Source organism: Pseudophryne corroboree, chromosome 6 (genome assembly GCF_028390025.1).
Source record: "Pseudophryne corroboree isolate aPseCor3 chromosome 6, aPseCor3.hap2, whole genome shotgun sequence".
Classification (NCBI taxonomy): Eukaryota; Metazoa; Chordata; class Amphibia; order Anura; family Myobatrachidae; genus Pseudophryne; species Pseudophryne corroboree.
In genome coordinates, this window is record NC_086449.1 from 38,824,535 (window position 1) to 38,838,609 (window position 14,075).

Consider the following 14,075-nt stretch of genomic DNA (forward strand, 5'->3'; position numbering starts at 1 on the left):
TGTAAGACATTTAGAAGTAATTTGATTTTTGTGATCAATTTTTCCTTTCAGCTTACTTATTTTGCTAAGAATAATGACTACATTTAAGGAAAAGACAAACAGTCATATTCTTTGGTTATGGAAGCAAAGATGTGGGCTTGTTTGCTTATCAATAACCAAATTCTTGATTCAGTTTTTACAGAAAGTATATTTATCGTCTAAAGCACCGCAATCAGTAAACAAACTATTGCTCATAAATGACCTCGTGGCGCAATGGTAGCGCGTCTGACTCCAGATCAGAAGGTTGCGTGTTCAAATCACGTCGGGGTCAATTACCATTTTGAAGATGAAATTTACCAAATGAAACACCATAAAAGAAACAAATTGCCAAGTCTGTCATCCACCTTCTGTAATGTGATATTTGCTCACAGGTATAACTATATCACCTGCACAGTTTCATAATAAATGCCCATTCTGCTCATTTCTCATAATACTTATACAAAAAATACCCAGTTAATTGGACATCACCATATCTTGACATTGAAGCATTCTCTGTACTCTTGGTTTCTTTATGATTAAGTTTTGTTTCATATTGCATCATTTCAATTCCGGTCACTTACAACTTCAAAATTTTACATAAGTGCTAACACCAACAATTACTTTATTTTGTAAGACATTTAGAAGTAATTTGATTTTTTTGATCAATTTTTCCTTTCAGCTTACTTATTTTGCTAAGAATAATGACTACATTTAAGGAAAGACAAACAGTCATATTCTTTGGTTATGGAAGCAAAGATGTGGGCTTGTTTGCTTATCAATAACCAAATTCTTGATTCAGTTTTTACAAAAAGTATATTTATCGTCTAAAGCACCGCAATCAGTAAACAAACCATTGCTCAAAAATGACCTCGTGGCGCAACGGTAGCGCGTCTGACTCCAGATCAGAAGGTTGCGTGTTCAAATCACGTCGGGGTCAATTACCATTTTGAAGATGAAATTTACCAAATGAAACACCATAAAAGAAACAAATTGCCAAGTCTGTCATCCACCTTCTGTAATGTGATATTTGCTCACAGGTATAACTATATCACCTGCACAGTTTCATAATAAATGCTCATTTCTCATAATACTTATACAAAAAATACCCAGCTAATTGGACATCACCATATCTTGACATTGAAGCATACTCTGTACTCTTGGTTTCTTTATGATTAAGTTTTGTTTCATATTGCATCATTTCAATTCCGGTCACTTACAACTTCAAAATTTTACATAAGTGCTAACACCAACAATTACTTTATTTTGTAAGACATTTAGAAGTAATTTTATTTTTTTGATCAATTTTTCCTTTCAGCTTACTTATTTTGCTAAGAATAATGACTACATTTAAGGAAAGACAAACAGTCATATTCTTTGGTTATGGAAGCAAAGATGTGGGCTTGTTTGCTTATCAATAACCAAATTCTTGATTCAGTTTTTACAGAAAGTATATTTATCGTCTAAAGCACCGCAATCAGTAAACAAACCATTGCTCATAAATGACCTCGTGGCACAATGGTAGCGCGTCTGACTCCAGATCAGAAGGTTGCGTGTTCAAATCACTTCGGGGTCAATTACCATTTTGAAGATGAAATTTACCAAATGAAACACCATAAAAGAAACAAATTGCCAAGTCTGTCATCCACCTTCTGTAATGTGATATTTGCTCACAGGGATAACTATATCACCTGCACTGTTTCATAATAAATGCCCATTCTGCTCATTTCTCATAATACTTATACAAAAAATACCCTGTTAATTGGACATCACCATATCTTGACATTGAAGCATACTCTGTACTCTTGGTTTCTTTATGATTAAGTTTTGTTTCATATTGCATCATTTCAATTCCGGTCACTTACAACTTCAAAATTTTACATAAGTGCTAACACCAACAATTACTTTATTTTGTAAGACATTTAGAAGTAATTTGATTTTTTTGATCAATTTTTCCTTTCAGCTTACTTATTTTGCTAAGAATAATGACTACATTTAAGGAAAAGACAAACAGTCATATTCTTTGGTTATGGAAGCAAAGATGTGGGCTTGTTTGCTTATCAATAACCAAATTCTTGATTCAGTTTTTACAGAAAGTATATTTATCGTCTAAAGCACCGCAATCAGTAAACAAACCATTGCTCATAAAAGACCTCGTGGCGCAACGGTAGCGCGTCTGACTCCAGATCAGAAGGTTGCGTGTTCAAATCACGTCGGGGTCAATTACCATTTTGAAGATGAAATTTACCAAATGAAACACCATAAAAGAAACAAATTGCCAAGTCTGTCATCCACCTTCTGTAATGTGATATTTGCTCACAGGGATAACTATATCACCTGCACAGTTTCATAATAAATGCCCATTCTGCTCATTTCTCATAATACTTATACAAAAAATACCCAGTTAATTGGACATCACCATATCTTGACATTGAAGCATACTCTGTACTCTTGGTTTCTTTATGATTAAGTTTTGTTTCATATTGCATCATTTCAATTCCGGTCACTTACAACTTCAAAATTTTACATAAGTGCTAACACCAACAATTACTTTATTTTGTAAGACATTTAGAAGTAATTTGATTTTTGTGATCAATTTTTCCTTTCAGCTTACTTATTTTGCTAAGAATAATGACTACATTTAAGGAAAAGACAAACAGTCATATTCTTTGGTTATGGAAGCAAAGATGTGGGCTTGTTTGCTTATCAATAACCAAATTCTTGATTCAGTTTTTACAGAAAGTATATTTATCGTCTAAAGCACCGCAATCAGTAAACAAACTATTGCTCATAAATGACCTTGTGGCGCAACAGTAGCGCGTCTGACTCCAGATCAGAAGGTTGCGTGTTCAAATCACGTCGGGGTGAATTACCATTTTGAAGATGAAATTTACCAAATGAAACACCATAAAAGAAACAAATTGCCAAGTCTGTCATCCACCTTCTGTAATGTGATATTTGCTCACAGGGATAACTATATCACCTGCACAGTTTCATAATAAATGCTCAGTTCTCATAATACTTATACAAAAAATACCCAGTTAATTGGACATCACCATATCTTGACATTGAAGCATACTCTGTACTCTTGGTTTCTTTATGATTAAGTTTTGTTTCATATTGCATCATTTCAATTCCGGTCACTTACAACTTCAAAATTTTACATAAGTGCTAACACCAACAATTACTTTATTTTGTAAGACATTTAGAAGTAATTTGATTTTTTTGATCAATTTTTCCTTTCAGCTTACTTATTTTGCTAAGAATAATGACTACATTTAAGGAAAAGACAAACAGTCATATTCTTTGGTTATGGAAGCAAAGATGTGGGCTTGTTTGCTTATCAATAACCAAATTCTTGATTCAGTTTTTACAGAAAGTATATTTATCGTCTAAAGCACCGCAATCAGTAAACAAACTATTGCTCATAAATGACCTTGTGGCGCAACAGTAGCGCGTCTGACTCCAGATCAGAAGGTTGCGTGTTCAAATCACGTCGGGGTGAATTACCATTTTGAAGATGAAATTTACCAAATGAAACACCATAAAAGAAACAAATTGCCAAGTCTGTCATCCACCTTCTGTAATGTGATATTTGCTCACAGGGATAACTATATCACCTGCACAGTTTCATAATAAATGCCCATTCTGCTCATTTCTCATAATACTTATACAAAAAATACCCAGTTAATTTGACATCACCATATCTTGACATTGAAGCATACTCTGTACTCTTGGTGTCTTTATGATTAAGTTTTGTTTCATATTGCATCATTTCAATTCCGGTAACTTACATCTTCAAAATTTTACATAAGTGTTAACACCAACAATTACTTTATTTTGTAAGACATTTAGAAGTAATTTTATTTTTTTGATCAATTTTTCCTTTCAGCTTACTTATTTTGCTAAGAATAATGACTACATTTAAGGAAAGACAAACAGTCATATTCTTTGGTTATGGAAGCAAAGATGTGGGCTTGTTTGCTTATCAATAACCAAATTCTTGATTCAGTTTTTACAGAAAGTATATTTATCGACTAAAGCACCGCAATCAGTAAACAAACCATTGCTCAAAAATGACCTCGTGGCGCAACGGTAGCGCGTCTGACTCCAGATCAGAAGGTTGCGTGTTCAAATCATGTCGGGGTCAATTACCATTTTGAAGATGAAATTTACCAAATGAAACACCATAAAAGAAACAAATTGCCAAGTCTGTCATCCACCTTCTGTAATGTGATATTTGCTCACAGGTATAACTATATCACCTGCACAGTTTCATAATAAATGCTCATTTCTCATAATACTTATACAAAAAATACCCAGTTAATTGGACATCACCATATCTTGACATTGAAGCATACTCTGTACTCTTGGTTTCTTTATGATTAAGTTTTGTTTCATATTGCATCATTTCAATTCCGGTCACTTACAACTTCAAAATTTTACATAAGTGCTAACACCAACAATTACTTTATTTTGTAAGACATTTAGAAGTAATTTTATTTTTTTGATCAATTTTTCCTTTCAGCTTACTTATTTTGCTAAGAATAATGACTACATTTAAGGAAAGACAAACAGTCATATTCTTTGGTTATGGAAGCAAAGATGTGGGCTTGTTTGCTTATCAATAACCAAATTCTTGATTCAGTTTTTACAGAAAGTATATTTATCGTCTAAAGCACCGCAATCAGTAAACAAACCATTGCTCATAAATGACATCGTGGCGCAACGGTAGCGCGTCTGACTCCAGATCAGAAGGTTGCGTGTTCAAATCACTTCGGGGTCAATTACCATTTTGAAGATGAAATTTACCAAATGAAACACCATAAAAGAAACAAATTGCCAAGTCTGTCATCCACCTTCTGTAATGTGATATTTGCTCACAGGGATAACTATATCACCTGCACAGTTTCATAATAAATGCCCATTCTGCTCATTTCTCATAATACTTATACAAAAAAAACCCAGTTAATTGGACATCACCATATCTTGACATTGAAGCATTCTCTGTACTCTTGATTTCTTTATGATTAAGTTTTGTTTCATATTGCATCATTTCAATTCCGGTCACAGACAACTTCAAAATTTTACATAAGTGCTAACACCAACAATTACTTTATTTTGTAAGACATTTAGAAGTAATTTGATTTTTTTGATCAATTTTTCCTTTCAGCTTACTTATTTTGCTAAGAATAATGACTACATTTAAGGAAAGACAAACAGTCATATTCTTTGGTTATGGAAGCAAAGATGTGGGCTTGTTTGCTTATCAATAACCAAATTCTTGATTCAGTTTTTACAGAAAGTATATTTATCGTCTAAAGCACCGCAATCAGTAAACAAACCATTGCTCAAAAATGACCTCGTGGCGCAACGGTAGCGCGTCTGACTCCAGATCAGAAGGTTGCGTGTTCAAATCACGTCGGGGTCAATTACCATTTTGAAGATGAAATTTACCAAATGAAACACCATAAAAGAAACAAATTGCCAAGTCTGTCATCCACCTTCTGTAATGTGATATTTGCTCACAGGTATAACTATATCACCTGCACAGTTTCATAATAAATGCTCATTTCTCATAATACTTATACAAAAAATACCCAGTTAATTGGACATCACCATATCTTGACATTGAAGCATACTCTGTACTCTTGGTTTCTTTATGATTAAGTTTTGTTTCATATTGCATCATTTCAATTCCGGTCACTTACAACTTCAAAATTTTACATAAGTGCTAACACCAACAATTACTTTATTTTGTAAGACATTTAGAAGTAATTTTATTTTTTTGATCAATTTTTCCTTTCAGCTTACTTATTTTGCTAAGAATAATGACTACATTTAAGGAAAGACAAACAGTCATATTCTTTGGTTATGGAAGCAAAGATGTGGGCTTGTTTGCTTATCAATAACCAAATTCTTGATTCAGTTTTTACAGAAAGTATATTTATCGTCTAAAGCACCGCAATCAGTAAACAAACCATTGCTCATAAATGACCTCGTGGCGCAACGGTAGCGCGTCTGACTCCAGATCAGAAGGTTGCGTGTTCAAATCACTTCGGGGTCAATTACCATTTTGAAGATGAAATTTACCAAATGAAACACCATAAAAGAAACAAATTGCCAAGTCTGTCATCCACCTTCTGTAATGTGATATTTGCTCACAGGGATAACTATATCACCTGCACAGTTTCATAATAAATGCCCATTCTGCTCATTTCTCATAATACTTATACAAAAAATACCCTGTTAATTGGACATCACCATATCTTGACATTGAAGCATACTCTGTACTCTTGGTTTCTTTATGATTAAGTTTTGTTTCATATTGCATCATTTCAATTCCGGTCACTTACAACTTCAAAATTTAACATAAGTGCTAACACCAACAATTAGTTTATTTTGTAAGACATTTAGAAGTAATTTGATTTTTTTGATCAATTTTTCCTTTCAGCTTACTTATTTTGCTAAGAATAATGACTTTACATTTAAGGAAAGACAAACAGTCATATTCTTTGGTTATGGAAGCAAAGATGTGGGCTTGTTTGCTTATCAATAACCAAATTCTTGATTCAGTTTTTACAGAAAGTATATTTATCGTCTAAAGCACCGCAATCAGTAAACAAACCATTGCTCATAAATGACCTTGTGGCGCAACAGTAGCGCGTCTGACTCCAGATCAGAAGGTTGCGTGTTCAAATCACGTCGGGGTCAATTACCATTTTGAAGATGAAATTTACCAAATGAAACACCATAAAAGAAACAAATTGCCAAGTCTGTCATCCACCTTCTGTAATGTGATATTTGCTCACAGGGATAACTATATCACCTGCACAGTTTCATAATAAATGTTCATTTCTCATACTACTTATACAAAAAATACCCAGTTAATTTGACATCACCATATCTTGACATTGAAGCATACTCTGTACTCTTGGTGTCTTTATGATTAAGTTTTGTTTCATATTGCATCATTTCAATTCCGGTAACTTACATCTTCAAAATTTTACATAAGTGTTAACACCAACAATTACTTTATTTTGTAAGACATTTAGAAGTAATTTGATTTTTTTGATCAATTTTTCCTTTCAGCTTACTTATTTTGCTAAGAATAATGACTTTACATTTAAGGAAAGACAAACAGTCATATTCTTTGGTTATGGAAGCAAAGATGTGGGCTTGTTTGCTTATCAATAACCAAATTCTTGATTCAGTTTTTACAGAAAGTATATTTATCGTCTAAAGCACCGCAATCAGTAAACAAACCATTGCTCAAAAATGACCTCGTGGCGCAACGGTAGCGCGTCTGACTCCAGATCAGAAGGTTGCGTGTTCAAATCACGTCGGGGTCAATTACCATTTTGAAGATGAAATTTACCAAATGAAACACCATAAAAGAAACAAATTGCCAAGTCTGTCATCCACCTTCTGTAATGTGATATTTGCTCACAGGGATAACTATATCACCTGCACAGTTTCATAATAAATGCCCATTCTGCTCATTTCTCATAATACTTATACAAAAAATACCCAGTTAATTTGACATCACCATATCTTGACATTGAAGCATACTCTGTACTCTTGGTTTCTTTATGATTAAGTTTTGTTTCATATTGCATCATTTCAATTCCGGTCGCTTACAACTTCAAAATTTTACATAAGTGCTAACACCAACAATTACTTTATTTTGTAAGACATTTAGAAGTAATTTGATTTTTTTGATCAATTTTTCCTTTCAGCTTACTTATTTTGCTAAGAATAATGACTACATTTAAGGAAAGACAAACAGTCATATTCTTTGGTTATGGAAGCAAAGATGTGGGCTTGTTTGCTTATCAATAACCAAATTCTTGATTCAGTTTTTACAGAAAGTATATTTATCGTCTAAAGCACCGCAATCAGTAAACAAACCATTGCTCATAAAAGACCTCGTGGCGCAACGGTAGCGCGTCTGACTCCAGATCAGAAGGTTGCGTGTTCAAATCACGTCGGGGTCAATTACCATTTTGAAGATGAAATTTACCAAATGAAACACCATAAAAGAAACAAATTGCCAAGTCTGTCATCCACCTTCTGTAATGTGATATTTGCTCACAGGTATAACTATATCACCTGCACAGTTTCATAATAAATGCTCATTTCTCATAATACTTATTCAAAAAATACCCAGTTAATTGGACATCACCATATCTTGACATTGAAGCATACTCTGTACTCTTGGTTTCTTTATGATTAAGTTTTGTTTCATATTGCATCATTTCAATTCCGGTCACTTACAACTTCAAAATTTTACATAAGTGCTAACACCAACAATTACTTTATTTTGTAAGACATTTAGAAGTAATTTGATTTTTGTGATCAATTTTTCCTTTCAGCTTACTTATTTTGCTAAGAATAATGACTACATTTAAGGAAAAGACAAACAGTCATATTCTTTGGTTATGGAAGCAAAGATGTGGGCTTGTTTGCTTATCAATAACCAAATTCTTGATTCAGTTTTTACAGAAAGTATATTTATCGTCTAAAGCACCGCAATCAGTAAACAAACTATTGCTCATAAATGACCTCGTGGCGCAATGGTAGCGCGTCTGACTCCAGATCAGAAGGTTGCGTGTTCAAATCACGTCGGGGTCAATTACCATTTTGAAGATGAAATTTACCAAATGAAACACCATAAAAGAAACAAATTGCCAAGTCTGTCATCCACCTTCTGTAATGTGATATTTGCTCACAGGGATAACTATATCACCTGCACAGTTTCATAATAAATGCCCATTCTGCTCATTTCTCATAATACTTATACAAAAAATACCCAGTTAATTGGACATCACCATATCTTGACATTGAAGCATTCTCTGTACTCTTGGTTTCTTTATGATTAAGTTTTGTTTCATATTGCATCATTTCAATTCCGGTCACTTACAACTTCAAAATTTTACATAAGTGCTAACACCAACAATTACTTTATTTTGTAAGACATTTAGAAGTAATTTGATTTTTTTGATCAATTTTTCCTTTCAGCTTACTTATTTTGCTAAGAATAATGACTACATTTAAGGAAAGACAAACAGTCATATTCTTTGGTTATGGAAGCAAAGATGTGGGCTTGTTTGCTTATCAATAACCAAATTCTTGATTCAGTTTTTACAAAAAGTATATTTATCGTCTAAAGCACCGCAATCAGTAAACAAACCATTGCTCAAAAATGACCTCGTGGCGCAACGGTAGCGCGTCTGACTCCAGATCAGAAGGTTGCGTGTTCAAATCACGTCGGGGTCAATTACCATTTTGAAGATGAAATTTACCAAATGAAACACCATAAAAGAAACAAATTGCCAAGTCTGTCATCCACCTTCTGTAATGTGATATTTGCTCACAGGTATAACTATATCACCTGCACAGTTTCATAATAAATGCTCATTTCTCATAATACTTATACAAAAAATACCCAGCTAATTGGACATCACCATATCTTGACATTGAAGCATACTCTGTACTCTTGGTTTCTTTATGATTAAGTTTTGTTTCATATTGCATCATTTCAATTCCGGTCACTTACAACTTCAAAATTTTACATAAGTGCTAACACCAACAATTACTTTATTTTGTAAGACATTTAGAAGTAATTTTATTTTTTTGATCAATTTTTCCTTTCAGCTTACTTATTTTGCTAAGAATAATGACTACATTTAAGGAAAGACAAACAGTCATATTCTTTGGTTATGGAAGCAAAGATGTGGGCTTGTTTGCTTATCAATAACCAAATTCTTGATTCAGTTTTTACAGAAAGTATATTTATCGTCTAAAGCACCGCAATCAGTAAACAAACCATTGCTCATAAATGACCTCGTGGCACAATGGTAGCGCGTCTGACTCCAGATCAGAAGGTTGCGTGTTCAAATCACTTCGGGGTCAATTACCATTTTGAAGATGAAATTTACCAAATGAAACACCATAAAAGAAACAAATTGCCAAGTCTGTCATCCACCTTCTGTAATGTGATATTTGCTCACAGGGATAACTATATCACCTGCACTGTTTCATAATAAATGCCCATTCTGCTCATTTCTCATAATACTTATACAAAAAATACCCTGTTAATTGGACATCACCATATCTTGACATTGAAGCATACTCTGTACTCTTGGTTTCTTTATGATTAAGTTTTGTTTCATATTGCATCATTTCAATTCCGGTCACTTACAACTTCAAAATTTTACATAAGTGCTAACACCAACAATTACTTTATTTTGTAAGACATTTAGAAGTAATTTGATTTTTTTGATCAATTTTTCCTTTCAGCTTACTTATTTTGCTAAGAATAATGACTACATTTAAGGAAAAGACAAACAGTCATATTCTTTGGTTATGGAAGCAAAGATGTGGGCTTGTTTGCTTATCAATAACCAAATTCTTGATTCAGTTTTTACAGAAAGTATATTTATCGTCTAAAGCACCGCAATCAGTAAACAAACCATTGCTCATAAATGACCTCGTGGCGCAACGGTAGCGCGTCTGACTCCAGATCAGAAGGTTGCGTGTTCAAATCACGTCGGGGTCAATTACCATTTTGAAGATGAAATTTACCAAATGAAACACCATAAAAGGAACAAATTGCCAAGTCTGTCATCCACCTTCTGTAATGTGATATTTGCTCACAGGGATAACTATATCACCTGCACAGTTTCATAATAAATGCCCATTCTGCTCATTTCTCATAATACTTATACAAAAAATACCCAGTTAATTTGACATCACCATATCTTGACATTGAAGCATACTCTGTACTCTTGGTTTCTTTATGATTAAGTTTTGTTTCATATTGCATCATTTCAATTCCGGTCACTTACAACTTCAAAATTTTACATAAGTGCTAACACCAACAATTACTTTATTTTGTAAGACATTTAGAAGTAATTTTATTTTTTTGATCAATTTTTCCTTTCAGCTTACTTATTTTGCTAAGAATAATGACTACATTTAAGGAAAGACAAACAGTCATATTCTTTGGTTATGGAAGCAAAGATGTGGGCTTGTTTGCTTATCAATAACCAAATTCTTGATTCAGTTTTTACAGAAAGTATATTTATCGTCTAAAGCACCGCAATCAGTAAACAAACCATTGCTCATAAATGACCTTTTGGCGCAACAGTAGCGCGTCTGACTCCAGATCAGAAGGTTGCGTGTTCAAATCACGTCGGGGTGAATTACCATTTTGAAGATGAAATTTACCAAATGAAACACCATAAAAGAAACAAATTGCCAAGTCTGTCATCCACCTTCTGTAATGTGATATTTGCTCACAGGGATAACTATATCACCTGCACAGTTTCATAATAAATGCCCATTCTGCTCATTTCTCATAATACTTATACAAAAAATACCCAGTTAATTTGACATCACCATATCTTGACATTGAAGCATACTCTGTACTCTTGGTGTCTTTATGATTAAGTTTTGTTTCATATTGCATCATTTCAATTCCGGTAACTTACATCTTCAAAATTTTACATAAGTGTTAACACCAACAATTACTTTATTTTGTAAGACATTTAGAAGTAATTTGATTTTTTTGATCAATTTTTCCTTTCAGCTTACTTATTTTGCTAAGAATAATGACTACATTTAAGGAAAGACAAACAGTCATATTCTTTGGTTATGGAAGCAAAGATGTGGGCTTGTTTGCTTATCAATAACCAAATTCTTGATTCAGTTTTTACAGAAAGTATATTTATCGTCTAAAGCACCGCAATCAGTAAACAAACCATTGCTCAAAAATGACCTCGTGGCGCAACGGTAGCGCGTCTGACTCCAGATCAGAAGGTTGCGTGTTCAAATCACGTCGGGGTCAATTACCATTTTGAAGATGAAATTTACCAAATGAAACACCATAAAAGAAACAAATTGCCAAGTCTGTCATCCACCTTCTGTAATGTGATATTTGCTCACAGGTATAACTATATCACCTGCACAGTTTCATAATAAATGCTCATTTCTCATAATACTTATACAAAAAATACCCAGTTAATTGGACATCACCATATCTTGACATTGAAGCATACTCTGTACTCTTGGTGTCTTTATGATTAAGTTTTGTTTCATATTGCATCATTTCAATTCCGGTCACTTACAACTTCAAAATTTTACATAAGTGCTAACACCAACAATTACTTTATTTTGTAAGACATTTAGAAGTAATTTTATTTTTTTGATCAATTTTTCCTTTCAGCTTACTTATTTTGCTAAGAATAATGACTACATTTAAGGAAAGACAAACAGTCATATTCTTTGGTTATGGAAGCAAAGATGTGGGCTTGTTTGCTTATCAATAACCAAATTCTTGATTCAGTTTTTACAGAAAGTATATTTATCGTCTAAAGCACCGCAATCAGTAAACAAACCATTGCTCATAAATGACCTCGTGGCGCAACGGTAGCGCGTCTGACTCCAGATCAGAAGGTTGCGTGTTCAAATCACGTCGGGGTCAATTACCATTTTGAAGATGAAATTTACCAAATGAAACACCATAAAAGAAACAAATTGCCAAGTCTGTCATCCACCTTCTGTAATGTGATATTTGCTCACAGGGATAACTATATCACCTGCACAGTTTCATAATAAATGCCCATTCTGCTCATTTCTCATAATACTTATACAAAAAATACCCAGTTAATTGGACATCACCATATCTTGACATTGAAGCATACTCTGTACTCTTGGTTTCTTTATGATTAAGTTTTGTTTCATATTGCATCATTTCAATTCCGGTCACTTACAACTTCAAAATTTTACATAAGTGCTAACACCAACAATTACTTTATTTTGTAAGACATTTAGAAGTAATTTTATTTTTTTGATCAATTTTTCCTTTCAGCTTACTTATTTTGCTAAGAATAATGACTACATTTAAGGAAAGACAAACAGTCATATTCTTTGGTTATGGAAGCAAAGATGTGGGCTTGTTTGCTTATCAATAACCAAATTCTTGATTCAGTTTTTACAGAAAGTATATTTATCGTCTAAAGCACCGCAATCAGTAAACAAACCATTGCTCAAAAATGACCTTGTGGCGCAACGGTAGCGCGTCTGACTCCAGATCAGAAGGTTGCGTGTTCAAATCACGTCGGGGTCAATTACCATTTTGAAGATGAAATTTACCAAATGAAACACCATAAAAGAAACAAATTGCCAAGTCTGTCATCCACCTTCTGTAATGTGATATTTGCTCACAGGGATAACTATATCACCTGCACAGTTTCATAATAAATGCCCATTCTGCTCATTTCTCATAATACTTATACAAAAAATACCCAGTTAATTGGACATCACCATATCTTGACATTGAAGCATACTCTGTACTCTTGGTTTCTTTATGATTAAGTTTTGTTTCATATTGCATCATTTCAATTCCGGTCACTTACAACTTCAAAATTTTACATAAGTGCTAACACCAACAATTACTTTATTTTGTAAGACATTTAGAAGTAATTTGATTTTTGTGATCAATTTTTCCTTTCAGCTTACTTATTTTGCTAAGAATAATGACTACATTTAAGGAAAAGACAAACAGTCATATTCTTTGGTTATGGAAGCAAAGATGTGGGCTTGTTTGCTTATCAATAACCAAATTCTTGATTCAGTTTTTACAGAAAGTATATTTATCGTCTAAAGCACCGCAATCAGTAAACAAACTATTGCTCACAAATGACCTCGTGGCGCAACGGTAGCACGTCTGATTCCAGATCAGAAGGTTGCGTGTTCAAATCACGTCGGGGTCAAGTACCATTTTGAAGATGAAATTTACCAAATGAAACACCATAAAAGAAACAAATTGCCAAGTCTGTCATCCACCTTCTGTAATGTGATATTTGCTCACAGGTATAACTATATCACCTGCACAGTTTCATAATAAATGCCCATTCTGCTCATTTCTCATAATACTTATACAAAAAATACCCAGTTAATTGGACATCACCATATCTTGACATTGAAGCATTCTCTGTACTCTTGGTTTCTTTATGATTAAGTTTTGTTTCATATTGCATCATTTCAATTCCGGT

The 14,075-nt window shown here is 33.4% G+C and overlaps 18 non-coding genes across 18 annotated transcripts; all 18 read left to right on the top strand.

Annotated features, from left to right (window-relative positions):
- The first annotated feature begins 238 nt into the window (after positions 1-238).
- On the top strand, positions 239-310 carry TRNAW-CCA (transfer RNA tryptophan (anticodon CCA)). Its single transcript has one exon. It is a non-coding gene; the product is annotated as a tRNA-Trp (tRNA).
- A 573-nt stretch (positions 311-883) lies between these two features.
- On the top strand, positions 884-955 carry TRNAW-CCA (transfer RNA tryptophan (anticodon CCA)). Its single transcript has one exon. It is a non-coding gene; the product is annotated as a tRNA-Trp (tRNA).
- Positions 956-1,519: 564 nt separating this feature from the next.
- On the top strand, positions 1,520-1,591 carry TRNAW-CCA (transfer RNA tryptophan (anticodon CCA)). The gene has a single exon. It is a non-coding gene; the product is annotated as a tRNA-Trp (tRNA).
- Positions 1,592-2,165: 574 nt separating this feature from the next.
- On the top strand, positions 2,166-2,237 carry TRNAW-CCA (transfer RNA tryptophan (anticodon CCA)). The gene has a single exon. It is a non-coding gene; the product is annotated as a tRNA-Trp (tRNA).
- Positions 2,238-4,093: 1,856 nt separating this feature from the next.
- Positions 4,094-4,165, top strand: TRNAW-CCA (transfer RNA tryptophan (anticodon CCA)). The gene has a single exon. It is a non-coding gene; the product is annotated as a tRNA-Trp (tRNA).
- A 1,209-nt stretch (positions 4,166-5,374) lies between these two features.
- On the top strand, positions 5,375-5,446 carry TRNAW-CCA (transfer RNA tryptophan (anticodon CCA)). Its single transcript has one exon. It is a non-coding gene; the product is annotated as a tRNA-Trp (tRNA).
- A 564-nt stretch (positions 5,447-6,010) lies between these two features.
- On the top strand, positions 6,011-6,082 carry TRNAW-CCA (transfer RNA tryptophan (anticodon CCA)). The gene has a single exon. It is a non-coding gene; the product is annotated as a tRNA-Trp (tRNA).
- Positions 6,083-6,657: 575 nt separating this feature from the next.
- On the top strand, positions 6,658-6,729 carry TRNAW-CCA (transfer RNA tryptophan (anticodon CCA)). The gene has a single exon. It is a non-coding gene; the product is annotated as a tRNA-Trp (tRNA).
- Positions 6,730-7,295: 566 nt separating this feature from the next.
- TRNAW-CCA (transfer RNA tryptophan (anticodon CCA)) lies at positions 7,296-7,367 on the top strand. The gene has a single exon. It is a non-coding gene; the product is annotated as a tRNA-Trp (tRNA).
- A 573-nt stretch (positions 7,368-7,940) lies between these two features.
- On the top strand, positions 7,941-8,012 carry TRNAW-CCA (transfer RNA tryptophan (anticodon CCA)). The gene has a single exon. It is a non-coding gene; the product is annotated as a tRNA-Trp (tRNA).
- Positions 8,013-8,577: 565 nt separating this feature from the next.
- On the top strand, positions 8,578-8,649 carry TRNAW-CCA (transfer RNA tryptophan (anticodon CCA)). Its single transcript has one exon. It is a non-coding gene; the product is annotated as a tRNA-Trp (tRNA).
- A 573-nt stretch (positions 8,650-9,222) lies between these two features.
- Positions 9,223-9,294, top strand: TRNAW-CCA (transfer RNA tryptophan (anticodon CCA)). Its single transcript has one exon. It is a non-coding gene; the product is annotated as a tRNA-Trp (tRNA).
- Positions 9,295-9,858: 564 nt separating this feature from the next.
- On the top strand, positions 9,859-9,930 carry TRNAW-CCA (transfer RNA tryptophan (anticodon CCA)). The gene has a single exon. It is a non-coding gene; the product is annotated as a tRNA-Trp (tRNA).
- Positions 9,931-10,504: 574 nt separating this feature from the next.
- On the top strand, positions 10,505-10,576 carry TRNAW-CCA (transfer RNA tryptophan (anticodon CCA)). Its single transcript has one exon. It is a non-coding gene; the product is annotated as a tRNA-Trp (tRNA).
- A 1,218-nt stretch (positions 10,577-11,794) lies between these two features.
- TRNAW-CCA (transfer RNA tryptophan (anticodon CCA)) lies at positions 11,795-11,866 on the top strand. The gene has a single exon. It is a non-coding gene; the product is annotated as a tRNA-Trp (tRNA).
- Positions 11,867-12,430: 564 nt separating this feature from the next.
- Positions 12,431-12,502, top strand: TRNAW-CCA (transfer RNA tryptophan (anticodon CCA)). The gene has a single exon. It is a non-coding gene; the product is annotated as a tRNA-Trp (tRNA).
- A 573-nt stretch (positions 12,503-13,075) lies between these two features.
- Positions 13,076-13,147, top strand: TRNAW-CCA (transfer RNA tryptophan (anticodon CCA)). The gene has a single exon. It is a non-coding gene; the product is annotated as a tRNA-Trp (tRNA).
- Positions 13,148-13,721: 574 nt separating this feature from the next.
- TRNAW-CCA (transfer RNA tryptophan (anticodon CCA)) lies at positions 13,722-13,793 on the top strand. Its single transcript has one exon. It is a non-coding gene; the product is annotated as a tRNA-Trp (tRNA).
- Positions 13,794-14,075: the final 282 nt, after the last annotated feature.